The 27,471-nt window shown below is 44.3% G+C and overlaps 1 long non-coding RNA gene and 1 other non-coding gene across 3 annotated transcripts; both read left to right on the top strand.

Moving 5' to 3' along the window:
• Positions 1-735: 735 nt before the first annotated feature.
• On the top strand, positions 736-13,723 carry LOC123454749. 2 transcript variants are annotated; one of them, XR_006633466.1, is made up of 3 exons: positions 736-785; positions 11,122-11,379; positions 11,793-13,723. It is a non-coding gene; the product is annotated as an uncharacterized LOC123454749 (long non-coding RNA). The 2 variants fall into 2 exon arrangements; XR_006633465.1 differs by lacking the exon at positions 736-785 and having other exon boundaries at positions 11,129-11,379; positions 11,793-13,041; positions 13,253-13,723.
• A 13,337-nt stretch (positions 13,724-27,060) lies between these two features.
• On the top strand, positions 27,061-27,169 carry LOC123458290. The gene has a single exon (XR_006635578.1). It is a non-coding gene; the product is annotated as a U6 spliceosomal RNA (small nuclear RNA).
• The last annotated feature ends 302 nt before the right edge of the window (positions 27,170-27,471 follow it).

Genomic DNA, 27,471 nt, shown 5'->3' with positions numbered 1-27,471 from the left:
CCAAGCACTTGGGAGGCAAAGCATTGTAGTCAGCTTCATGTTGCTGGCAGAAAGCAGCCAACCAAGAGCAGCCTGTGGGAGGAAAGGGTTTATTTTGGCTTATTTTTGCAGATTCATGGTGATGCTCCATGATGGCAGGGGAAAATGGTAGCATGAGCAGAGGATGGCCACTATTAAGTGGACAACAGCAACAGGAGAGTGTGTCAAACACTAGTAAGGGAAGCTGACTATAAGACCCCTAGGCCTGTGCCCCCCCCCCAGAATACACTGCTTCCATGAGGCTCCAATTCCCAAACTGCCACCAGATGAGGTCACATAAATTTATTGGGGAAATACCTGAATCAAACCAGCACATACAGGTTAGAGGATCGCTGTTAGTTTGAGGACAGCCTGGGACTACAGAATGAATTCCAGGTCAAGCTGGGCTACAGTGGGACCATATCTGGAGCCCCCACCTCCTGCAAAAAAAAAGTGCCAGCACAGAAAAAAAGAATATGATGAGAGTTTCCAGTGGGGCAGCCTGGCAGATTTTACCTTCATCATGTTGTTTGAACTGCTTTAATAATAAAGTTGAAGAACAAAGCAAAATGTTCCATCCAACAGTAAGAGGAACACAGCACTATTTCTGTAATAGTCTGACTGCTGATACATGGCCTGAACCCATCTTTTTAACTTTTTTATTTATTTATTTTTTATTTTAGAGAGAATGAGCGAGCAAGAGAGAGGCAGAGAGAAAGGGCCTCAGCTACTACAATCAAACTACAGATGCTTGTGCCATCTAGTGGGTATGTACAACCTTGCACTTGCCTTACCTTTGTGTGTCTGGCTAGCATGGGATCTGGAGAGCGGAACATGGGTCCTTCGGCTTTGTCAGAAAGCGCCTTCACCATCTCTCCAGCCCTATGACCAGTTCTGAGCAGGCAGGAGCTCCTGACTGAGAGACTTTGTAGAGTACCTGGTCAGCCAAGGCTGTGAAAGTCACAGAAAGCCTGCAGAACTGTTCCAACTACAGGCGGCCACATTCAAGACACCTTAAGTGTAGTGCCTGGCTCTGTGCTGGGTCTCTAAAGGACATAGAGGGACAACTGGGCTCTGAGGACAAGCCCGTGGTGCTGTACCAGTGTCCCCTTCTTCTTCTTTTCTTGTTCTTTTTTTGTGTTTTCGAGGTAGGGTCTTGCTCTAGCCCAGGCTGATCTGAAATTCACTCTGTAGTCTCAGGGTGGCCTCTAACTCATAGCCATCCTCCTACCTCGGTCTCCCGAGTGCTGGAATTAAAAGCATTGACACCACATCTGGTTTCCTTCTGCTTCTGATGAAGAGTGTTCTTGTTTGCAGGAAACACTCAAGTATTTGGGGAGTCACAGATATCAGGCTGGAAAATTATTCTCAAATGGTCCAGTAATAAAAGTCCTTTAACTTCTCTACTTACAACTTTTCTATGAATTCAAGATTGTTCTAAAATAAAATAATTTATACTAAATGTAACATAAAAACAATCCTAGGAGCTGGGGAGATGGTCTAGCTGTTAAAACTTATTTGTAAAGCCTGCTGGTTCAGGCTCAATTTCCTGGCCCCCATGTAAAGCCAGATGCAAAAGTGGTATATGCAGCTGGAGCTTATTTGCAATGGCAAGAGACCCTGGCATGCACACAAGTTATGTAAAAATAATTAAATTAAAGTTTTAGATCAATAGTCCTTTAGTGCTGGGGAGTGGCTCAGTGTTTGAAATGCTTGCTGTGCAAGTGTGAATATGGTAGTTTGAATGTATATCCCCCATAGTCACAGGTGCTTTGTTAAGCTTGTAGCTTGAGTTTCCAGCTGCCTGACTGGAGGAGGTGTTACTGGGGGCAGATCCTGGAGTCCACCTGAAGCTGTGTATGGGGGCACATCAGATTCTCGCCCAAAGGTGTGGAGAGCAGTGTGAGCTCTGGTGCACTTGTTTATGTGTGTTGACAGTAGTGTTTTGCTTTCTGCAGCTTTTCTCTCTGCTTAGATCTATGGAAGTTTCTTTCACTAGTAATGGAACTTCTCCTGGATTTGCAGGCAAGTGCCTTAATCACTGAGCAATCTCTCTAGTCCTCCCTTTTAAAATTAATTACACATGTGCCACTGTGTGTATCTGGGTTTATGTGGGTACTGGGGAGTTGAACCCAGGCCACCAGGCTTTCAAGCCAGCACATTTAACCACTGAGTAATCTCCCCAGCCCTTGTATTTTTAACTTAATATTTGATTTTTTGGGACTTTTTATCCATTTATTTAATTATTTATTGGCAGAGAGATAGGGGAGGGAAGTGTTAGGTCAGGATGGGCTCCCCAAAATGTAGTCACCAAAGACAGCAGGAGGGCAACAGACACAGGGAAGTGGGTCATCCACATTCTTCAAGAAACTGCCCAGCCATTATCCCTTCCTTGCCTAACAATATGCCTCCCCCCAGGTCATGATTTCCTCTAAGTCACCTGGTCACTGTTCTGGTGTCAAACACTAGTTGTCTTAGATCTCCTCTAAAGAAAACTTTTCTTAAAGCTTTTCCCTTCCTCACCTTCCCCCAACTGAAGAGCCCTATATAGCACACTATATGGAATCTCAAGTTGACTGCTCCGCTTTTGAGAGTCAGTCTTGGCAGCTTGTGCTTTTCCTGAATAAACGCTTCCATCTTTGTCTCAGAGTGGTTTCCGTGGTCTTGTTCACTCCCGAACCTTACAGCTGGTGCTCGTGACTCAGAGGAGGTTACCAGTTGCCTTCTTGGGTAGCCAGATCTCCTTTCCCTGTCCAAACCACTGAGCTTCCATTTGACCCTCTGAAGGCTTCGGACCATCTCTGCCTGGAACTGACTTTCACATGCAGCATGATTTGGCCTCGTTCTTCTTCCCTTCTCTGTCTCCTTCCTGCTCAGTAAGTATCCCTCTTGGGTTGGCCTGCTCTCGGGTCTCACCCCTCCTTGTGGAAGCCATGCTAGCATGCCAGGCTACACCCCTTGGCTGCTTTTAGGCCCCAACCCCAGGTCTTGAGAAAGATGCACCCTCAACACCTTGGGTCTTGCTTTCTGGTCTACCATACACTAAGGGCACCTTTTGGTTTGGTTACCATCTCAGGACACTCCCTCTCTTCCCTCCTCTCCCTCTCCCTCCTGAGTTCTCATCTTCTATTGCCAGCGCTTTTGCCATTGGGAGCACAGTCACCCTCCTTGACCACTTATAAGCTAAAAAGCCAATAGTTGGGACCTGTACAGCCTCTGCCTACATGGGAAGTGCAGGCCCTATTCACCTTAATGGGCCATGGGGCCATATTGTTGTAATGTGTAAACCCAGCTGAAGCCCTGGGTTCTTTCTCCAACCTTTGTCTTTCTTTCTATTTCCTCTCACTAGCCCATTTACTATACTCTCACACTTCCATGGGGAATAAAACCTCCAAACCTGTTGGGAGATATGAACCAAACCTTGGCCAAGTTAAAAAACAAACAAACTGCCATATAGCAAGTTAAGTTTCTACTTCCTCATCTAATATTCAACTACCAGAAACAAAGAAATCTTACACTTGGGTGAATATTCCCCCATGCTGCCGGTAACTGATGAAGAAACAAAGGCATTGCGGCTTAACCAGTAACTCTGTGAACTTTGGCCTGATTATGTCCCCTTCCCCCTACAACCTTATATAAACCTACATGTAAAAATAAAATCTCGAGACCTTGACAAACACCTAGCTTGATCTCCTTCTTGTGTCTGTTTGCCTTCTTCCATTCAGGTTAACTTCCCCTCGAGTCCTTGTTTAACTCCCCACTGGCCAGGGCACAAACCAAATTTTGCTAGCCCTCTGACCTGTCTCCTCAAGAACTTAAAACCTCTATGACTTTTGGATGACATCAAACATCATCTAATCTTTCTCTGCAACTCTGCCTGGCCACAATATAAGCTGGACAATGGGTGCAAATGGCCTGAACATGGCATGTTCAATTTCCAAATTTTCACTGATTTAAAAATTTAAAATTTCTAGGGGACTTCTGGTTAAGATGGTGGCTTAGGTACCATGCCAAAGCAGCCGGGGGGAAAAAGACCAAAATAACTCAGCAAAATACACACTTTTACTAAAAAGGGAGGTGTATAGGAAATTGAAATGGCAGTGGAGAAGTAGAAGAGATCCAGAGCTTCCAGAGCCAGCACAGTTTGGCAACAGCAGCCCCGGCAGGTCCGCCGACTGCGGCGGCGGCAGTGCACCAGAAAGCTACCAGGCTAGGCTCGAGCAACAGGGAAAGCCAGGTGAGGGGAGCTTCCACTCACACTGGAGTTCTACACAAAGTCTAGAAACATGAAGGGAGAGCAGCATTGAACAACGGAGGAGCAGATCACAAGGTAGAAGAATGCATGGATCAGCAAGAGAACCAGAGCAGCTGCATCTCCCTCCCCTCCCCCACCACCTGTGCCCAGCTCCAGCTAACAGAGCAGAAGTCCTGGGAACCAGCCAAGCCAACTTGAGCCAACAGCGGGACCCAAGAAGGAGCAGAGTCAGGCAGCAATATCAGCGGCTCTGGCACCGGCAACAGCAGCCCCAGCAGCGGCAGATCCAACAGCAGCAGCTTCAGAGGCAGCAGCAGCAGATCCAGCAGCAGCTGCTTCAGCAGCAACAGTGGAGACTCCAGCAGTGGCAGCTACAACAGCAGCAGCAACAGCGGTGGTGACAGACCCAGCAGCGGCAGCTTTAGCAGCAGTAGAGACAGATCCAGCAGCAGCTTCAGCAGCAGCAGTAGTGGCTCCAGGACAGAAGTGCCGTTCTGCAGGGCCACAGTTGCCAGGCTCATCGTGCCCCACAGGAAAAGCCAGGGCCCAGCTCCAGAAATCACAACAGCAGCCCAACGACCCAGCTAGCAACTTGACTGAGACCAAAATCAGCCAAAGAGGTAACTGAGATTGCACCAGGGAAGGGTCTCACTTGGTCACAAGCTGACTTGGATCGCTCAACAGACCAGAAATCTTAACCTCTTTGTTGATAGAGAATCTGGTTGTTATAATAACTACTCTTGCATAAATACCTGGTGCTGTTTTTGATTGAATGTGTACAGTATTTAGTTACATTTTAGAATCTACCTGTATTTTCTTCCACTCAGTCTACTTGAATACTCCCATAACAGGGAAACTCAGCCCCTATGGACATCTTTATAAATACTCTGAGAGTCTTAAGAGCCACACCTAAAACCTTAAGCTCCTACCCTGAAGATATCAAATCAATTGATACAGCTAAGAATACTCAGCTAGCTAGAAAATCCAAGCATTAACTTAATCCAAGAAGCAAAAATATATACATTATAACACAAGAAACACTAAAAAGCAAGACAATATAATCCACCTAAAAGTATTAATACAACAGAAATGACCTCTAGTGAGAACGAGTTAGAAGAATTCCTAAGAAAGATTTCAAAAGAATGTTTGTAAATAAGTTCAAAGAAGTCAAAGAACAAATCAAAGGAACCAAAGAAGAAATCAAAGAGAAATCAAAGGCATCAAAGAGGAAATCAAAAAAAGATGCAGGAGACCAATTTAATGAAATAAAGGCAGCAATACAAAACATACATAAGGAAATAGAAATAATAAAGAAAAACCAGTCAGAATTACTAGCAACAAAGAACACAGTTAATGAAATAAAAACTCTGTAGAAAATCTCACCAGTAGAATGGATGAAGGAGAGGACAGAATATCCAAGCTAGAAGACCAGGTGGCAGATCTAATAGAGGCCAACAAAGAGAAAGACAAACTTATAGAAAAGTATGAGTGGGAATTTCAAGATATTCGGGACACTATGAAAAGATCAAATATAAGAATTCAGGGCATAGTAGAAGGAGAAGAATTCCACTCCAAAGGCATAGTAGGCATCTTCAACAAAATCATAGAAGAAAATTTCCCCCAAATTGGGAAAGAGGTGCCAATGCAGATACAGGAAGCCTTTAGAACCCCAGCCAGACAAAACCTGGAAAGAACCTCTCCTCGCCATATTATAATCAAACTTCCAAACACACACACCATAGAAAAAATATTGAAAGCAGTTAGAGAGAAAAATCAAGTTACCTACAAAGGCAAGCCCATTGGGATCACAGCAGATTATTCAACACAAACTTTAAAAGCCAGAAGGGCTTGGAGTGATATATTCCAAGTTCTGAAAGACAATAACTGTCAACCAAGGTTACTTTATCCTGCAAAGCTATCCATTCAAACAGACGGAGAAATAAGGACATTCCATGACAAAAGCAGGTTAAAGGAGTATTTCAAGACAAAACCAGCTCTACAGAAAATACTTAATAGAATCCCCCATGCTGAAGAAAAGAAAAAGCATACATATAAGGAACCTGGAAAACACAAGCAATACTCAAATACTAGTTAACACAAGAGAGCAAAGGTAGAACTGGAACCACAAAAAAAAGTGGCAAACATAAATACACACCTTTCAATAATATCTCTTAATATCAACGGCCTCAATGCCCCAACCAAAAGACATAGGTTTGCAGTTTGGGTTAAAAAGCAGGATCCTACAATTTGTTGTCTCCAAGAAACTCACCTTTCTACAAAGGATAGACATTATCTTAGGGTGAAAGGTGGGAAAATGGTGTTTTAAGCAAATGGGCTTAGAAAACAAGCAGGGTTGCTATCCTAATATCTGACAAGGTAGACTTTAGTCCAATGTTAGTCAAGAAAGATAAGGAAGGTCACTTTATATTGATTAAGGGCACACTCCAACAGGCGGATATTACAATCCTAAACATATATGAACCTAACATGGGTGCTCCCAAATTCATCAAACAAACACTCTTAGAACTAAGGTCACAGATAACACCAAACACAGTGGTGGTGGGTGACTTTAACCCCCCACTCTCAACAATTGACAGGTCATCCCGGGAAAAAATAAACAGAGAGGCATCTGGACTAAATGAGGTCATAGAAGGAATGGACCGGACCTAACAGATATATACAGGACATTTCATCGAAAAGCTTCAGAATATACATTCTTTCCAGCAGCACATGGGACATTCTCTAAAAATAGACAATATATTAGGACACAAAGCAAATCTTAACAAATCCAGGAAAATTGAAATAATTCCTTGCATTCTATCTGACCATAATGGAATTAAACTCCAAATCAGTAGCAAGAAAGGCTATAGAGCATACACAAAATGGAAACTAAACAACACACTACTAAATGATGAATGGGTAAATGAAGAAATCAAGAAGGAAATCAAAAAATTTAGAGAGTCAAACAATATTAGCCAGGCTTAATGGCACATGCCTTTAATCCCAGCACTCAGGAGGCAGAGGTAGGAAGATCACTGTGAGTTCAAGTCTACCCTGAGACTCCATAGTGAATTCCAGGTCAGCCTGGGCTAGAGTAAGACCCTCAAAAAACCAAAAACAAACAAACAACAACAACAACAAAAACCAAAACCCGATAATGAGAACACAACATTCCAAAATCTCTGGGACACATTGAAGGCAGTTCTAAGAGGTAAATTTATAGCCTTAAGTGCCTATAGTAAGAAATTAGAAAGCATGGCAGTGGCACAAAAACAGACATGTAGATCAGCGGAACAGGATAGAGGATCCAGATGTAAGCCCAGTGTTGCAGTCCGGTTCGCATTGCTGGTAGAAATCACCCAACCAAGAGTAGCTTCTGGGAAAAAGAGGTTTATTTTAGCTTACAGGCTCTAGGGGAAGCTCCACGATGGCAGGGGAAAATGATGGCATGAGCAGAGGGTGGACATCACCCCCTGGCCAACATAAGATGGACCACAGCAACAGGAGGGTGTGCCAAACACTGGCATGGGGAAACTGGCTATAAAGCCCATAAGCCCGCCCCCAACAATACACTCCCACCAGGAGGCATTAATTCCCAAATATCCATCAGCTGGGAACTTAGCATTCAGAACACCTAAGTTTATGGGGGACACCTGAATCAAACCACCACACCCAGGTAGCTATAGCCACCTGATATTTGATAAAAATGCCCAAAATACTCATTGGAGAAAAGACAGCCTCTTCAGCAAATGGTGTTGGGAAAACTGGATATATATCTGTTGAAGGATGAACATAGATTCTTCTCTCTCTCCATGCACAAGAATTAAGTCCAAATGGATTAAAGACCTTAACATCAGACCTGAATCTCTGAAACTGCTAGAGAAAATAGTAGGGGAAACCCTTCAACATATTGGTCTTGGCAAAGACTTTCTGAATATAACCCCAATTGCTCAGGCAATAAAACCCCAGATTAATTGCTGGGACCTCATGAAATTACAAAGATTTTGCACTACAAAGGACACAGTGAAAAAAGCAAAGAGGTAACCTACAGAATGGGAAAAAATCTTTGCCAGCTATATATCTGATAGAGGATTAATATCTAGGATATACAAAGAACTCAAAAAAATTAAATAATAAGGAATCAAACAAGCTAATCAAAAATGGGCTGTGGAGCTAAATAGAGCATTCTCAAAGGAAGAAATATGAATGGCATATAAGCATCTAAAAAAATGTTCTACATCACTAGTCATCAGGGATTTGCAGATTAAAACTACATTGAGATTCCATCTCACTCCTGTTAGATTGGCTACCATCATAAAACAAATGATCATAAATGTTGGCAGGGATGTGGGAAAAGAGGAACCCCTCTATATTGCTGGTGGGAATGCAATCTGGTCCAGCCATTGTGGAAATCAGTGTGGAGGTTCCTAAAACAGCTAAAGATTGATCTACCATATGACCCAGCTATAGCACTCCTAGGCATATATCCTAAGGACTCATCTCATTTCCTTAGAAGTACATGCTCAACCATGTTTATTGCTGCTCAATTTATAATAGCTGGGAAATGGAACCAGCCTAGATGTCCCTCAGCTGATGAGTGGATAATGAAGATGCGGCACATTTATACAATGGAGTTATACCCAGCGGTAAAGAAAAATGAAGTTATGAAATTTGCAGAAAAATGGATGGACCTGGAAAGGATTATACTAAGTGAGGTAACCCAGGCCCAGAAAACCAAGCACCACATGTTCTCCCTTGTATGTGGATCGTAGCTTCAGATGATTGGGCTTCTGTGTGAGAAGGAAAATACTTAGTGGCAGAGGCCAGTAAGTTAAAAAGGAGATATAAAGGGATGAGAAAGGAAGGGAGGAGAGTACTTAATAGGTTGGTATTGTGTATATGTAACTATAATGGTTGAGATGGGGAGGTAATATGATGGAGAATGGAATTTCAAAGGGGAAAGTGGAGGGGGGGAGGGAGGATATTACCATGGGATTTTTTTATAATTGTTGAAAATGTTAATAAAAATTGTGAAAAGAATGAAAGTTTAATTTCTATATTTAAATTTAAATAAAAATTTAAAAATTCTGCCAATGTACAAGCAAGTGGTCTGAAATACCCTATATCCAAGCATTTTTAACTCTGTGGACATGGCCTTCTGTCTGCTCTACCTGCTCTTCTCACCAGGTCCTTCCAGCCAAAGTCTCAGAAATGTGCTTTAATTCAACCCCTCCCCCATACTCATCCTCACCCTCTGCTTTCAACCTGGGCGACATAGATGATCTGACCCCCAACAGTTCCTCTGGCTCCTCCAGCTCCTTCAGCTTCTCCTGACCCCCTACCTGATGCCAACTCCCCTTCTCCCTCCCTTCCTCTGCCTCCTGCTCTATCTCTGTGTCCCCCACCATCTCCCATCTCCTCTCCTCTATCCCCTCCTGACCAGTGTACTGGTTCTCGCAGGGATGGAATGTACCCTTTACATGAGGTTGCAGGTGCTGAAGGAGTCATTCATTTCACATTCCTTTTTCCATATCTGATTTATTCCAGATTAAAAAATGTTTAGGGTCTGTCTCCACTGATCCAACTCACTATACCAAAGAATTTTGCTACCTCACCCAGGCCTGTGACCTAACCTGACATGATCTCTTTGTAGTTCTTTCCTCCACTCTCACTCCTGATGAACCGGAATGTGTCTGGGTGTCCTCTCAGGTCATGCTGAAGAGGCTTACTTAACTGATAACATCATCATTCTGCTTTCTGGAAGGAGAGAGGCTTCCTCTCCACTAAAGGAACCCCCATTACTAATAGACCCCTTATCCTTAAACTGCTGCATGCCTCCTGTCTTCCTACAAAGGCGGATGTCATTCACTGTAGGGGACACCAGGCTCCAACTTCATCTGTGGCCAAGGGAAACTCTTTTGTGAACAGAATTTCCAGGAAATCCAGCCTCCACAGCATGCAGTCAGCTTCAGCCCTCTTCCTTGCCCCTACCTCCATAACTCCTTTGTACACCCCAGAACAGTACCAATTCTAACGAAACTCGGTGCCATCACAGGACCACACGGCTGGCTGCTCCTGGGGGATCTCTACTGCTTGCCTAATCTTCTAGCAACTACCATTCTAACCTACCTACATAATCTGTTTCATGTGGGAGCCCACCCTCTACAAAGACTCCTGACCCACTCCTTTTCCATCCTTGCCTTTCCTCTCCAATCTCCTCTGTGACTCAGGCTTGCTAACTCTGCGCCAAGGCTTCCCCACAAGGAAAAGTTCATCCTCCTCCCTCTTTCAAACCCCACCAATAGAGGGGCTTGCTTCTGGGCTGGACTGGCAGATAGATTCTACTCACATGTCTCCTCACAAAAAGACTAAATACCTTCTCACTATGGTGGATTCTTTTCTCTGGGTGGGTTGAAGCTTTTCTTACAACAGGAGAAACTGCAAACATAGTTGCCTCTTACATTATTGAGTCTATTCGGCCCTGCTTTGGCCTTCCCCTTACCATTCAATCAGACAGTAGATCTGCCTTCATTTCCCCGGTAACCTAGGAAGTATCCAGAACCCTGGGGACAGACTGGAAACTTCATATTCCATATAGGCCTCAGTCCTCAGGCAAAGTAGAAAGAACAAATGCCATTCTCAAAACTCACCTGTTTAAACTGACTTCTGAACTTCACCTGGCCATGGCTCCTCTCACTTGCCAAAGCCCAAATCAGAGCTACTCCTCGGGCCCCCTCCTTCCTTAGCCCTTTTGAAGTCATGTATGGATGCCCCTTCCTGTTAAACAACCTCCCCCAGTACCAGAAACTCCTCTTCAAGGGTACTTACCAACTTTCACCTTAATTCAGACCTTCTCTGGGAACATGCTAACCGCCTTCTTCCCCAAGCACCAGAGGGAGCTACAACTTTCTCACTTAACCCTGGAGATCAAGTCGACCTGAAGCAATCTTACCCACAGAGCCTCAAGCGACTCTGGACTGGACCTCACCTGGTGATCCTAACCACCCCGCAGCCGCAAAGTTCCACGGCATCCCCAACTGGATCCATCTATCACAGCTAAAGAGAGTCAAGCCACCTCCATCCAACCCTACCTCGTCCTGGGCTAAGTACACCTCCACCCCAATGGGCCCTCTTAAACTCTCTCATGTTCCCCAAATCCCAGAATGTTCCTCTTTTTTTTTGCCGGGGGGGGAGGGGGGGTGGTGGTGTTTCCAGGTAGGGTTTTGCTCTAGTTCAGACTGACCTGGAATTATTCACTATGTAATCTCAGGATGGCCTCAAACTCACAGCAATCCTCCTACCACTGCCTCCCAAGTGCTGGGATTAAAGGTGTGCACCACCACGCCCGCCCAGAATGTTCTTCTTGACATTAATGTCCCTCTGCATCCTCTCTCTTGCCCCAAGCCCTGTATCCCTCACCTCTGAGTGCGCACCCCCCCCCACCCCCGTGCCTGGTGTTTTGATGCTGTAGCTGTTGACAGGGATAACAGGCTCCTTATTTCCTCCTGTCCCCTCACAGGGTGCGTGGAGCCCATCCCCCTCGCCTTCTCTGTAATAGATGCTGCCAGCGACTGCCCTGAAGCCAGCTCAATACAGGGATGATATGAAAGAAGTCTCTGCTTCACTCAGGACCAAGTCGTAACAGCATGCTACACTGGCTGTTGGGGGGTACTCACTACCAATCTCCCCATCCTGTCGGTACCATTACATTCACCCAACCAAATCCTATGGCATCCAACCACCCCAGTTCAAATCTCAGGGGGTACTCACAATTTTTTCCTTCACAGACTCATGGGACCAAAAGTGGGTAGATGGGATGGTCGGGGTGGCGACCCACTCCACTATGGACTCTGGCTATGGGGGCCTAACAGAAATATTTAGATCCACTCAAAATGCCCCTAAGACCACCCCAAACACCACATCAAACACGCTCATGGCAAGCTCCTGGAAGACCTGTGTGGTCTAACCTTTTCCATCACCCCCAGATGTCCATCCTTAATTCTTCTCTCTCCTTCCTCAATCAACTCAGTCTTACCATTCACACTGCCTGCTTCCTGTGCGCTTCCCTTGAGCACCCCCTCATTACTGCAGTCCCCTGTTCAATGTCACCTCTGCTTCAGACACTGTCTGCGTCTGGTGTCCTCTCCAAGCTCCCTATCCCACTGTCTCTTCTGAGCTGCCTTGATGGCCTGCATAAGGACATCTCTCAGTGCTGGTTGGGAGCTTTCAGGAATAACTCTACTGTGACAAACCACACCTTACCTAAGGGAACTTATTTCTGGTGTGGCTCCATGCTGTATACCTGCATCTTTCTGAGACTGCACACCGGCCCTTGCACCCCAGTCACTCTGGTACCCAGCCTCACCACGTACACGGAGGGAGAGCTGGAAGTCTTCTTCCTAGGCGGGCTCAGCATTACAAAAGAGCTGTCCACTTGCCTGTGATACAGGAATAAGTCTGGAAGCCTCCACAGCTGCCACAGGACTGGCTGCAGGAGGCCTGTGCTATAGCCTCATCTCCTACGAAAGGCTTTCTACAGAACTGAGCGTTGCAGTCCGGGGATCCACCGAGGCCCTGAGACTGCTGCAGGAGCAACTTACTTCTGCGGCCTCAGCTGTGCTACAGAACTGCTGAGCCCTACGTTTCTTGACAGCGGACAAAGGAGGGACCTGCCTTTTCTGAATGAAGAATGCTGTTAATATGTTAACCAATCAGGCAAGGTAGAGGTAGAAATTAAAAAACTGAAAAATCTGGCTGGCCAGTTTCAGGTATAAACGCCAATTCCCTGTGAGTCATGGAACATCTTTGGGGTGGTCTGGCCCTGGCTTTTTGCCAATCTTGGGGCCTATATCTGGACTATTCTTGCTACTTGCCCTGGCCCCCTTACCTTCTGAGATGCATCCAAAATCAGGTGGACCAGTTCACCCACCTAAGATTCAACCAACTTTTATTGACCTGTCCATTCTTTATCTCCTACAGGCCTTTAGACCCTGAGGAACTGTGTACTCATCACCTGCCTTGGAGGGACACCCATTGACCGCATTATCCAGCCTCTCCTATAAGAGCTCATCGCCCCCTACAGTCAGCATGAAGATACTACAGAAGAAAAAACCATGGTCCTTTGTCATTAACAAAAGGCTGGAATGTTAGGTCAGGATGGGCTCGCCAAATGGAGTCACCAAAGACAGCAGGATGGTGACAGACACAAGGAAGTGGGTCGTCCACATTCCCCAAGAAACCGCCCAGTCGTGTTCCTTTCCTTGTCTAACAATGTCCCTTCCCCAGGTCATGATTTCCTGTAAGTCACCTGGTCACTGTTCTGGTGTCACACCTTAGATCTCCTCTAAAAAAGCCTTTTTTTTTATTCAAGTTTTCAGTTCCTTGCCTTCCCCCCACTGAAGAGCCCCATAAAGCGCCTTATCTGGAGTCTCAGGTTGGCTGTGCTCCGCTCTTGAGACTCAGCCCTGGCAGCGCATGCTTTTCCCAAATAAAAGCTTCTGTCTTTGCCTCACAGTGGTCTCCGTGGTCTTGGTCACTCCCAAACCTTGAAAGGAGGAAGGGAAGGAGAGAGAGGGCGAGAGAGGCATAATCAAATGTTGGGGTTGCTGCTCACAGTCACAGCCCTGTTTGCCCGCGGGGTCCATGGGCCTGGTCTCATCAACAAAGCTTCAAACTGGAATCAGATATTTGTGCTGTTTATTTTTTGTTGTTGTTTTTGTTTTTGTTTTTTCGAGGTAGGATCTCACTCTAGCCCAGGCTGACCTTGAATTCACTATGTAGTCTCAGGGTGGCCTTGAACTCATGGTGATCCTTCTACCTCTGCCTCCTGAATGCTGGGATTAAAGGCCACTATGCCCGGCTTATTTTTGCATTTTTACTTGATGTTTTGTGTTTTCAGACAACCATTTGCATGTTCCAAAAACCTGTGGTCTAACTCACATTGCACACTGACCTCGGAGGACACATGTGATTTAAGATTATCTGGAAAATTCTGAGCATTTCTTTGAGTTATTAATCAACACTTAGATTTCAGTTGTTATTTTTTGCTTTGTATCTGTTCATAGGCCTCATTTGGGTAACTCCTTTATGGTCTGTGATTTATTGATTTATGCATTTTATTGCTGTGTCACTGTGAAGAACAGATGGTATTAAATTTTGTCTTGATTTAAGGACTTGAATTCCCATTACTTTTATAATAGATCGTCACTTTTAATGCTTCCATGTCTTTCAAAGTTGTTTACTTGCGAACTTCTGAGAATATAAAGCTGTGTTGCGTTGCCTTTATCTAATCCTAGGCCTAAATGTAGATGCCAGTAAACAGAATGGAGGCTTCATAGTTAGTTACAGCTGCCTTAACAGTTGGTTCTTACAGAAAATATTTTATCATAGTTGGATGAATTGAGAAAATTTATCTATAAAAATATTGAGTGCTAGTCTCTCCCCAGAATAAGAAAGCAAAACAAAATAGAGTATTGATGAGATAAACTTAAGCATATTGACAATATTGGAGCAAAGGTGAATACAACCTTGAGAGAGGGTCAGTGGTGTCTCAGAAGGGGGATGCATGGGAGGAGAGTTAGAGTTTAAGGCTAGAGCAGGGTAAAATTAAGGCACATAGCTTCTTGGGATTGGTCAGAAATTGTTTGTGATAGTTTTGTATTGGTGGACTCATGTAAGGCTAGCATGTAATCTTGCAATTGCCTATTTTTTAATTTTCATTTTTTATTTTAGAGAGAGAGAGAGAGAGAAAATTGGCATGCCAGGGCCTTAGCCACTGTAATCAAACTACAGGTGTTTGTGATTGTTTTCAGATATTGGAGAGAGAAAGAGAAAGAGAGAGAGAGGAGAGAGAGAAAGAGAGATCGAGAGAGAGAGGGAGAAGAGGCAGGCAGATAAGAAGAATGGGTGGTCTAGGACCTCCAGCCACTGCAAACAAACTCCAGATGTATGAGTCATCTTGGGTACCTGGCTTATATGGGTACTAAGAAATTGAACCTGCATCCTTTGGCTTTACAGTCAGGTGCCTTAATGGCTAAGCCATCTCTTTTTTGCCTGCAGGTTCCTTTTTTTTTTTTCACAGTAGGGTCTCACTGTAGCTCAGGCTGACCTGGAATTCACTCTGTAGTCTCAGGGTGGCCTCGAACTCTCAGTGATCCTCTTACCTCTGCCTCCCAAGTGCTGGGATTAAAGGCATGCGCCACCATGCCTGGCTTGCAGTTTCTTTTTATTTGGCTCATGATCTGAATCTTCCAGGAACAAGTAGCTAGGTTATATTTGCTTGCTGACAGTGTTTTTATTTTTATTTTTTTTTTCCGTATAGTACGTTCAATTCTGAGATCTTTAACATAGGGATGGGAAAGTTTCAGTCCTCAGGGATCATAGTGCATTATGGAATTATTGTGAGCATGAGACAGGGCAGTATGTGTGACAATGGTATGAGTGAGCATCCAATGTGATGTTGGTTTGCTTTCTTTATTTTTCTCTTCTCTTTCTTCTTTTTCTCCTTTTTTTTGCTTTGCTTTTTGAGATTGTGTTTCCCATGATAGCCCAGGCTGACCTTGAACTCATGGTAATCATCTTCTCTTAGCCTGTTTGACCACTGTGATGACAGGCGTGTGCCATCATTCACAGCACAGCTGCTCAGCAACCTTCCCACCCATTTTTTCCTTAAGTATGGGGACCTCATTTACTATAGAATCTAGATCAATGCTATGCTACAGCACGTATGCAAAGAAGGTTCATTGATCTCATGAAAATCAAGACACAAATTGTAAATGTCAGAATCAAGGTGCTTCCAGTGATTGTTTCTTCTAAACAGAATTAAGTAAAAGGTTTTTTTTTTTTTTTTTTTTTTTTTTTTTTTTTTTTTTTTCCTGAAGTAGGGTTTCACTCTAGCCCAGGCTGACCTGGAACTCACTCTGTAGTCTCAGGGTGGTCTTGAACTCATGATTCTCCTTCCTCTGTTTCTTAAGTGCTGGGATTAAAGGCATGCACCACCATACCCACCTAAGTAATTTACTGTTATATTAAATGCAACTTTCTCATTAACTAATGCTAGAAGAAGATTGGTAAGTCCTAGGAACTCAGATAATTGAGGGAAAGGACTTAGATTTTCATCCTGAATGTTTAGGTAAATTATTCAACTTCATTAACTTTCATAGAAATAGTGTCCCACATTAGTTAAGTTGATGGCTTAAAGAAAGTGAGCTGTTCTGAGGAAGCCACAGCCTGAGAACAAAGCGGGAGGTCTAAAGAGCATGAATTTCTGTGGATTGCTTTGCTCTTCCTCTTATGCTGCTAGTCTTCTGTCTACTCTCCTTCACCCCAGTTTTAAAATTACTTTTGTTAGAAAAACATTTCAGAAGCAGCTGCTCATTTCATTTGTCTCTGAACAGAGCCAATTATAATTAGCCAGTTTTCTACTTTTATTGGTAAATATTCTTTTGTTTTTGTTTTTTCAAGGTAAGGTTTCACTCTAGCCCAGGCTGACCTGGAATTCACTATGGAGTCTCAGGGTGGCCTCGAACTCATGGCAATCCTCCTACCTCTGCCTCCCAAGTGCTGGGATTAAAGGTGTGTGCCACCACATCCGGCTTTTATTGGTAAATATTCTTATATCCATGATGCTCTATTTCCTTCCCTCTTACACACACACACACACACACACACACACACACACACACACACACACCACATGAAGAATATGCCCTTAAGGACACTTTTCAATCCTGGCATTTATCTGCCAGTGCTGTGTGCTGAAACAAATTCAGCACTTACCCTGCTTGGTTTCATTTAATATTCATGACAATGCTGAGGGGTACTTTTGCTGAGTAGAGTAGTTTGGGTTGGAAGCCATTGGTTCTTAGACATTGCAGTGTTCCATTTCAGGCCCTTCTGGCTTTTAGGGTTTCCATTGAGAAGTCTGAGTAATTCTGACGGGGTTACTTTTACATGTAATGTGTTGTTTCTCTCTTGCTGCTTTTAGGACTTTCTCTTTGTTTTCATTGTTTAGAGTCTTAATGATAATATGTTTTGGAGAGTTTCTGCTTTGGTCCAGTTTGTTTGGAGTTCTGTTAGCTTCTTGTATCTTGATGGGACTCTCTTTTGAGAGGGTGGGAAAGTTTTCTTTGATTAATTTTGTCAAATAAGTTCTCTATGTCTTGGGTCTGAATTTTTTTTTTTTTTTTTTTTTTTTGAGGTAGGGTCTCATTCTATTCCAGACTGACCTGGTAATTCACCATCTAGTCTCAGGTTGGCCTCAAACTCACAGTGATTCTCCTACCTCTGCCTCCCAAGTGCTGGAATTAAAAGCCTGCACCACCACACCTGGCTTTTTTTGTCTTTGATTTTTTGAGGTAAGATTCTCACTTTAGCACAGGCTGACCTAGAATTCACTATGTAATATTAGACTGGCCTTGAAGTCATTTTTCTAAGAATTTTAAAGAAATTTTAAAATTTGAAAGAGAGAGGGAGAGAGAATGGGTGTGCCAGGGCCTTCAGGTGCTGCAGATGAACTTCAGATGCCTGCGCCCCCTTGTGTGCATGTGCGACATTGAATGCTTGTGTCACATGCATCTGGCTTATGTGGGACCTGGAGATTCAAGCATGTGTTTTTAGGCTTTGCAGGCAAGCTCCTTAACTGTTAAGCCTCCTTTTCAGCCCCTACCTTATATTTTCTTTATACTTTTATTTTATTTTTATGTGAGAGAGGGAGAGAGAGAGAGAGAGAGAGGAAGATAATGGGTGTGCCAGGGCATCTAGCTACTGCAAACAAACTCCAGACACATGTGACAACTTGTATATCTGGCTAACATGGGTCCTGGGGACTTGAACCTGGGTCCTTTAGCTTTGCAGGCGAACACGTTAAGCATTCAGCCATCCCTCCAGTCCCCATCTTATACTTTTAAAAAAATGTTATTTTTATTTATTTATTTGACAGAGAGAAAGAGGGAGAGAGAGAAAGAACTGGAGCACTAGGTCCACAGCCACTGAAAACAAACTCCAGATGCATGTGCCACCTTGTGCTTTGACTAACATGTGTTCTGGGAAATTAAACCTGAATCCTATGGCTTTGCAGGCAAATGCCTTAACTGCTAAGCCATACCTCCAGCCCCACCTTATAATTTTTAATGGGATAAAATTGAAAGTATTTTACCAAAGTTTGTAGAATGATCTATCATCTCTCTATGTCTGTCTGTCTGTCTGTCTATCTATCTGTCATTTAAAACAATTAATTTATTTTTATTTTAAATATTTTTTTTAAAGATTTATTTTTATTTGAGAGTGACAGAGAGAGAAAGAGGCAGATAGAGGGAGAGAGAGAGAATGGGCGCGCCAGGGCTTCCAGCCTCTGCAAACGAACTCCAGACACGTGCGCCCCCTTGTGCATCTGGCTAACATGGGACCTGGGGAACCGAGCCTTGAACCGGGGTCCTTAGGCATCACAGGCAAGCGCTTAACCGCTAAGCCATCTCTCCAGCCCTTATTTTTATTTTAAATAGAGAAAGAGGGAGAGAGAGAGAATGGGCATGCCAGAGCCTCTAGACACTGCAAACAAACTCCAGACACATGTGCTACCTTGTGCATCTGGCTTACGTGGGTCCTGGGGAATCAAACCTGGGTTCTTAGGCTTTGCAGGAAAGTGCCTTAACCACCAAGTCATCTCTTCAGTCCATCTGTTATTTTTTTTTTTTAAACTGGAATGGTGGCACACACCTTTTAAAAATTATTTGTTTATTTATTTGCAAGGAGAAAGAGAGAGAGAGAGAGAAAGGAACCATACACAGAGAGAATAGGCACACCAAGTCCTCTAGCCATTGCAAATGAACTACAGATGCATGTGCCCCTTGTGTATCTGGCTTACATGGGTCCTGGGCAACCAAACCTGAGTCCTTTGGCTTTGCAGGCAAATGCCTTAACCACTAAGTCATCTCTCCAGTGCCCATCTGTATTTTATTTATTTATTTATTTATTTATTTATTTATTTATTTGGTTTTTCAAGGTAGGGTCTCACTCTAGCTCAGGCTGACCTGGAATTCACTATGTAGTCCAGGGTGGCCTTAAACTCATGGCGACCCTCCTACCTCTGCCTCCCGAGTGCTTGGATTAAAGGCGTGTGCCACCATGCCCGGCTCATCTGTAATTTTTATATAAGAGTACATATAAGTTAGTTGAGCTTTCTTATGAATTCTATAAGTATTCATTTAAAATATATAGACACCAATGTTCTCAAAACACAGTGAACTTTTATTTTTTAAAAATATTTTTATTCATTTATTTATTTGCAAGCAGAGAGAGAGAGAGACAGAGAGAATGGGCATGCCAGGGCCCCCAGCCACTACAAACAGACTCCAACTATGTGCCATTTTGTGCATTATGGTTGCATAAATGTTGAGATGCTAGGGCTGGAGAGATGGCTTAGTGGTTACGGCACTTGCCTAAAAAGCCTAAGGACCTGGATTCAATTCCCCAATACCCATATAAACCAGATGCACAAGGTGATGCATGTGTCTGGAGTCTATTTGTAGTTGCACATCCATCTTTTCCCTCTCTCTAATAAATAAATATTTTTTATTTATTAAGGTATGTTGGTGCACAACTTTACTCCCAGCACTTGGAAGGCAGAGGTAGGAGTATTTCTATGAGTTAAAGGCCACCCTGAAAGAACATTACTGAATTCCAGACCAGCCTGGAATAGAATGATACCCTACCTTGACAAAACAAAAACAACAGCAAAAAGAATGTTTTTTTTTTTTTTAAATAAAATTGTTCACATGCTGAACTCTTCCTGGGAAGGCAGAACCAACAGAGAAACAATTAGAACAGTGTGAAAGATGCTGTTGCCTTGTATTTTAATGTCCTTCATTATTAATTATGATGAATATAATAAATTGATTATGCTTAATTAATTATAATTAGTATATTAAAACTGTGATCAAGTTATTCTAAACTAAAGTTCTTAAGAAAAATGTTTGCAGCAGATATGCTATTACCATAAGTGATTACCCTTAGACTAGAAATGTGTCCTTGTCACAAATAATCTCTGAATCATAGATGCTCACTGGCTGCTTGGTTCACAGAGATCCTTAAAATTCTCAGGCAAGAACTATGACTTTCCAGGGTAATGTGGAGGCTGTGCACAGATTATCAATATAGATGGTGGGGAAAATCAGCAAAGGAGGAGTGACGGCTCCTATGGGGAGTTTATAATGAGTCTGCAATGCTCTGCCTATATTGATTTGTAAGGGTCCGAGATTCACTGAAGAAAGATTCTGGACTCAAATAGTATGTAAAAACAAAGAGCGTTTCTTTTGCAGACTCAGCCAGCATGCAGTGGTCAACAATTTATACAAAATGGTGACCCAGACAGGAGCACAGCTAGGGGAATTTTAGGAGGCTTAGGTCATCTTCTAATGTGATTGGCTAAGCAAGCAGCAGTTACATTTGTACACCTTTGATTGGCTGTGGCCCAGATTTTACCATCCTTGGGCATGTTTACACATGTTTTAGAGACTTTGCAGGAACTGACTCAGGCCCCTGGATGGCTATCTTCCCTGGCCCCACATGTCAAGGTTGCTATTGATTTACAGCCTTTTGTTTGTGGTTTTTCCCAGAAGTCTTGCTTGCCTCTCCAGGAAACTGAAACTTAGGCCTATCTGTAAACTGGAGCAAATTTGATCCTCTCATTCCCCCCTTGAGATAGGTTCTATCTCAAATCTTTGAGAGGGGACTAGGGCTTGATATTGAGACTTTAATTCCATAAGCAGAACAGGAGATACGTGTTCTTTGACAAACCTTAGGAGCGTGTTAAGGATCTAGGGCCCACAGATGAGGGTGAGTAGCAACAGCAGCAGGGGCCCTGTCGCCGCTGAGAGGAGGGCAGCGAGCCAAGGGGACCAATTAAAAAAAGGGTTCATACCAGTTTTAGGATTTTTTGCTTCTTTTTCTCTATCTTGTAATCTTTTCCATATTAGAGACATTGATTCTTTGATGACTCCAGAATGGTTATCATGAACACACAGCATTGTTCTCCTAGGGCTAGACACAGTCCGCCTTGCTGGAGGAGTAGGAGGTCTAGTCCACGCCTGTTCTGGAGGGTGACTTCGGCTAGTGAAGATTAGGAAGTTTCAAGATGTGAGAGAGACTTTTCTAGTTCAGATAGATCAGCATCTATCGCTAGGCTTAGGGCCTTGTAATTTTTCTCTTGGAGAAATAGGGCCGAGGTGCCCACTCTGGTGGCCCAAGCAACACTGAGTCCTAGCATGGTGGAATCTGCAGCAACTGCCACCCATTTTGATCTTCCAGTTGAGAGAGGGGAGAGTCGAGTCTCCATGTCTTCACCTGAATAACAAAGGGTCTTGGGAGTTAGCTGGACCAGCACACAGAATCCATCGGTGTGGTTGAGAGTTAGAGTATGAACACAAGGAGTCAACCCGTAGAGCAGGCCCACCAGGCATCGCCTGGAGGGATGAGGTACAGCTCCTGACTTGGGGCTTTTTGGGTGGTGTGGCATAGGTGTCTATGAGTATGGGGGGCAGGTGTATGTTCCCCTGCAATACAGAGTCCATTCCCTTCAACCAGTTCCAAAGTTAACCTCCCAATGCCCAGGTGATGCCAGCGGCAGGCCCCATTATCCTCAGAGGTGGTGTAGTTCCCAAGGATGGCTATTCCCTTATAATAGGGAGGCCTTGCATCTAAGCAGAGCCATCAGTCATCAGTGAGTTCAGGCCTAGAGTTACTTATCACTTGATAGGTGGCCCAGAGTAAGTCCCAAGGTCCAGATCCGGGGTGGGGCTTCTGACTTGGAGCAGGGCTCCTAGATAGGATATAAGTCACCCTAGCCTTATTTGTTAGGTTGGGCTTTTCAGTAGGCATGGCCTCCTGCCCCTGTGGCGACACTTAAACAGGTGGCAGGACCAGGTTGGGACCTTGTGGTGCTTTAGGCCTGAATTTTATCTTTTGAGTTTGGAGCTGAATAGTGAATAATATTCCCAAGTCACTATTTGTTTTATAGAGCCATAGTCCCCATGTGTTTCCTGCTCCCCAGTTGGTGGCTTTTTTACCTCTTGGGGTAAACTTAATAGTGATTGGATTACAGGTACTAAACGCACATGGTCCACCATGACTGTTTGAGTAGGGTTTGGGCTGCAGTCCATATCCCCATCCTGGTGAGTCTGATCCTAGGCTCCGTTTAACTAAAATGATGCCATCATTAACTGGGGGAAGGGTCCCAAGAGATTGTTCCTGTTGACTCGCAGGCCCAGTTTGCACAAAGGGATGATTTCGCCCCCCCCCCCCATTTGGTTTTCTGAGACTTGAATCTCCTGCCCCGTGCCCCCCCCCCCCCCCCCCCCCGCATAGAAGGGGCTGTGTTGCACCATGTTGTGCCTGCCTGTTTGGTAGCTGTGTTAGTAGCCACCCATGTGAGGTTATTTGGCTCATGAGGGTTAGGTCCAGTGAGGGCCAAACCCATAGCAGAGATCAAGATCAGGATCCGAAAAGTCTTAGCTTTAGTGGGTTCAGTGGGTGGGGCGGAATTGTCCATCCTCTGGAGTCGTCAGGAGGCCTCTCCCGTCAGTGTTGCAACTGTTGAGTGGTCCCTCGTCCCGCAGGTTTGACGTGGGAGTGATGTATCCAGGTTCTGACTCCATCAACCTTCACGGCTGTGGGCATGGTCAAGATGACCATGTGAGGGCCTTTACAGTGTAGCTTGAGTTTTGTAATTGTGTCTCTTAATCCAGACTTCATCACCTGGTTCAAGGCAATGGGGGTTCGGAGGGGGAGCTGACTTAACAGATTTGGCGAATATCTGGCCAAATCTGTTTTTGGACTTTATGGAGAGCTTGTAGGGATTCCAGGAACTTCTGATGGTCAAATTCTGCAAGGATCTCAGGTTGAAGGTTAGGCAAAAGGGGAGGGGACCTCCCATATAGTATGTCAAAGGGAGTTAGGCCTAGGGTATAGGGGGTGTTTCTAGCCTTATACAGGGCATAAGGAAGGAGGGATACCCAGTCCCAGCTGGTTTCTAGGATTAATTTAGTTAAGGTCTCCTTTAAGGTTTGATTCAGTCTCTCTCTATGTGGCCTGAACTCTGGGGACAGTAGGCACGATGAAGTTTCCAATCTGTCTCCACAGTCTTAACAAGCGACTGTGTTACCTGAGCTATGAATGCAGGTCCGTTATCAGATTCCAACGATGAAGGCAGTCCATACCTGGGGATAATTTCTTCTAGAAGCTTCTTAGCCACTATGGTGGTGTTCTCTTTCTTGGTGGGGAATGCCTCCATCCAGCCTGAAAAGGTGTCTACAAGAACCAAAAGGTACTTGTATCCATATACACCCGGTTTGACTTCAGTGTAATCTATTTCCCAGTTTGCGCCTGGTCTCTGTCCATGTAGCCAGTTTCCTAGGGTCTTTTGTTCTACCATCAAACGATTTACTGCCTTGCAGGTAGGGCAGTGGGGAATGATCCATTCACTAAGAGCCCTAGGTGAAAATTTTCATAGTTAACATTTCTCAGCAGCTCCTTATGTTTTCTAAGACCCAGATGGGTATTTTGATGAATCTGATGAATGAACTGTTTAGCAAACTATGATGGGATAATTATTTGACCCTCAGTTGTATGGAATGATTCTTCTTTTCGAAAGAGTCCTTGGGATTTGGTTAGGTCCTCCTTATCTTTCAAGCTGTAATGGAGGGTCAGAGGGAGCCCTGGTGGAACCATAGCCACCAAGGCCGTGGCTGTGGAGTCTAGTGTAGCCTCTTTTGTGGCCTTATTGGCCAGTATGTTTCCTTTTGCTCTTTTATCTTCCCTTTTGATGGCCTGGGCAATGGATGATGGCTATCTTGAGGGGCAGCCATATTGCCTCTCATAGGGCTAGGATCTCATCTTTATTTTTGATGGTCTTTCCTTCCTCCATGAGCAGCCCCTTTTCCTTATAGATGAGCCCATGGACATGAGCTGTGGCAAAGGCATATCAGTGTTAGCCCCATCTGATTTCTTTCTTCCCACACTCCTGGAATTTTCTCCCATAATTTTTCCAAGTATTGTTCCTTGTTGGCAGTTGGAGGGTGTGGGGCATAGAATTTGTATTCTTCCTCTAGAGACAGTCAGAACATGTATGGGGACACTTTTATTAAAGACCTCTACTCCCTCAGGGTTATAATGGATTTGTGCCCCAATCTTGGTTAGGAGGTCTTGTTCCAGGAGTGGGTATGGGCACCCAGGGATGACTATAAATGAATGGGTTACCTGTCTCATTCCCAAGTCCACCTTTCTTTGGGTAGTCCATGGATATTGGTTAGTTCCAGTGGTCCCCTGGACCCATGTTTTCTTGTTAGACAGGGGTCTCATAGGTTGTTTTAGGGTGGAGTGTTGTGCTCCTGCTGTGTTGACTAGGAACACTCCCAGTTTTCCCTCCACCTCAGGACTCACCTCATGGAGGTGATGTGAGCCCTGGTGCCCTCAGTCACTCAGTTTTATCTCTAAAACTTTTGGTTCTTTCTTCCTCTGCCTTTTGGGGTAGTCATTCTTCCAGTGTCCTATTTCTTTGCAGTAACCACACTAGTCTTTTTGAAGAGGGGCTGTCCTTCCTTTTTTGGAGAGCTTTGTTTGTCTCTCCCCCTTCTATAGGCTATATCTCTTAATTCTCTCCTTGTAGCCACCAGCAGTAATCTGGCAAGTCCTTTTGTTTACCTCTTTTCTGGAGTCTTCCTATTGTTGTAGACCTTTTCTGCTATGGCTATGAGCTCTGCCTTTTGCTTACCTGTGAATCCATCCAGTCATTGGAGCTTTCTGTGGATGTCTGGCGCCACCTGGTTGACAAAAGCCATGTTCACAGCAAACTGACTTTCCTTCGCTTCAGGGTCTTCCTCTGGGCCTGGATCAGCAGAGACCACCTTTGGTACAGATTCTGGCACAGGAATAGGTATATAAGGAGGTGGGTAGAGGTCCTCCTTGGGAACAGAGCAGGGTAGGATTGTCAGCTTGCAGTCCTTTGGTGGTCCTGTATCCTTAAAGGACAGGATCATTGGAGTTGGTGGCAAAAATGGTCTTAGTCAAGAAGGTGGGCTCTCCTCCAGATATTGCCAAACAATGATGTATGGGACCTGGTCAGGATGCCCAGGATTCCCATACACAATACCTTCAACTTGGTAAATGGTGGGAAGGTGGAAGGTGCCTACCTCCTGCCATCCCACATTGAAAGTTAGTCATTCATTTGTGCAAAAGATGGTTAGTTTTTCCAGCTGTACTGTTAAACCCAGATTGTCTGCCAGGCGTCAGAAATCCTTGAAGTGTGACTGGATTAGGTCCAGTGGGGTGGAACTCACCACTTGTCCCATGGTGTCTCACAAGAAAGTAGAAAAGAACAAACAAGATACAACACACAGACACAGAAACAAACTTCCTGGGGAGTGAAAAAAAAACCAAAACAATGCTGATGGTGGCCTACTCTGTAAATGGGCTCTGCCAGACAGGTACAACCCATCATTATCTTTCAAAACCAGAGTCAGACTGGAGCTCTCTGGCTCCAACAGATGGGGGTCCAGAGTGTCCTCGGAACTCCCTGGCTTGGAGGTAATAATTGTTGCATCCATCTGAATTTTGTGGGCCTCCAGATTGTGTCTGGACACCAGATCTACTGGAAAAACAAGTAACAGAGCAGAACAAAGACACACAGTACAGAGGGGCACCCCAACTCACCGATTGGCAGAGAACCAATTGCTCTCCTAGAAACATTCCACTATTTTGTCCGGGGGGGGGGGGGGAGTGCTCCAGTGATCCCAGACGAGCCCCCAAATGTAAGGGTCTGAGAACTGCTGAAGAAAGACCCCAGACTCAAATAATATGTAAAAACAAAAAGCAATTATTCTACGGAATCAGCCAGCATGTGGGGATCAATTATTCATACAAAATGGCGACCCTTGAAGGAGCACACACGCCCCTTTTCAGCACAGCAATGGGAATCTTAGGAAGGTTAGGTCATCTTCTAATGTGATTGGTTAAGCAGGCAGCAGTTACATTTGTACACCTTTGATTGGCTATGGCCCAGATTTTACCATCCACGGGCATGTTTATACATGTTTTAGAGACTTTGCAGGAACTGACTCAGGCCCCTGGGTGGCTATCTTCCCTGGCCACCTGTCAAGGTAGCTGTTAATTAACAGCCCTTTGTTCATGGTTTTCCCCAGAAATATTGCCTGTCTCTCCAGGAAACTGAAACTTAGGCCTATCTGTAAACTGGTGCAAATTTGGTACTCTCAGATTCAGTTGATTTCTGATTATTATCCCAGCCTCCCAGGGCACCAGCAGGCTCATTAAACAATGTTGTAAAACAGTGTCTATTCCTTAGAAGATATGTGTTCTCAAGAAATGAAATGAGTGTATATTCAGTACTTTAGATTTCTCTCAGAGCACTAGAGGTTCTCTCTCTCCAGAGTACCTTGTACATAACAGGTCCTATAGTATTATGACAAGAGAGGGAGAGCTCTGGAGGGCCAGGTCTGATATCCATATCCAACATGCAAAGAGGAGGCTTCAAGCATGCTACACATTGGCCCCTCCATGAGTTATCACTCCCAATCCTCAAATAGGTTTTGAAAGCCCACATGAAACTTGTGTTCCTGCATGATTCACTTGCCACTACTCTACCTCCCAAAAGGAAAATTCACCTAATTTTTCAATGCTATCAGGTGATTGTCAGCTGGTATCACTGTCTCCAGGCATATCCTCTTCTAACATGTTATTTCGTTTGTAGTGGTAATGATCTTTCTAAAAATGTAGATTTTGTGCTCACTTTGGCAGCACATACACTAAAAATTGGAATGATACAGAGAAGATTAGTATGGCCCCTGAACAAGGATGGTGTGGTAGTTTGAATAGATGGCCCCCAATATATTCACTGTTTTATTAGTTTGTAGTTTGCATGTGCAGCCACCTGGATGGAGGCAGTGTCACTGGGAAGATCTTAAAGTGTGGTGGTGGGTTTCAGATTTCAATCTAAAGACATACAAAGTGTGCCTAGCTTGAGTTCCTGAAGTGTGCTGTGTGGCTTTTGGCTTTTAGGCTTGTGCTTCTCTCTCTTTCTGCTTGCACCTGTAAAGGCAGGCCAGCTTCCTTGGCCATTATGGAACTTCCCCTGGATCTATAAGCTTCAATAAATATCCCTTCCTCCATAACTGTGCCTGGTCTGGAAGTCC

The sequence above is a fragment of the Jaculus jaculus genome, chromosome 1 (assembly GCF_020740685.1).
Source record: "Jaculus jaculus isolate mJacJac1 chromosome 1, mJacJac1.mat.Y.cur, whole genome shotgun sequence".
Classification (NCBI taxonomy): Eukaryota; Metazoa; Chordata; class Mammalia; order Rodentia; family Dipodidae; genus Jaculus; species Jaculus jaculus.
Note: the sequence above shows the minus strand (reverse complement) of the source record. Positions and strands in the feature narration are given on the sequence as shown.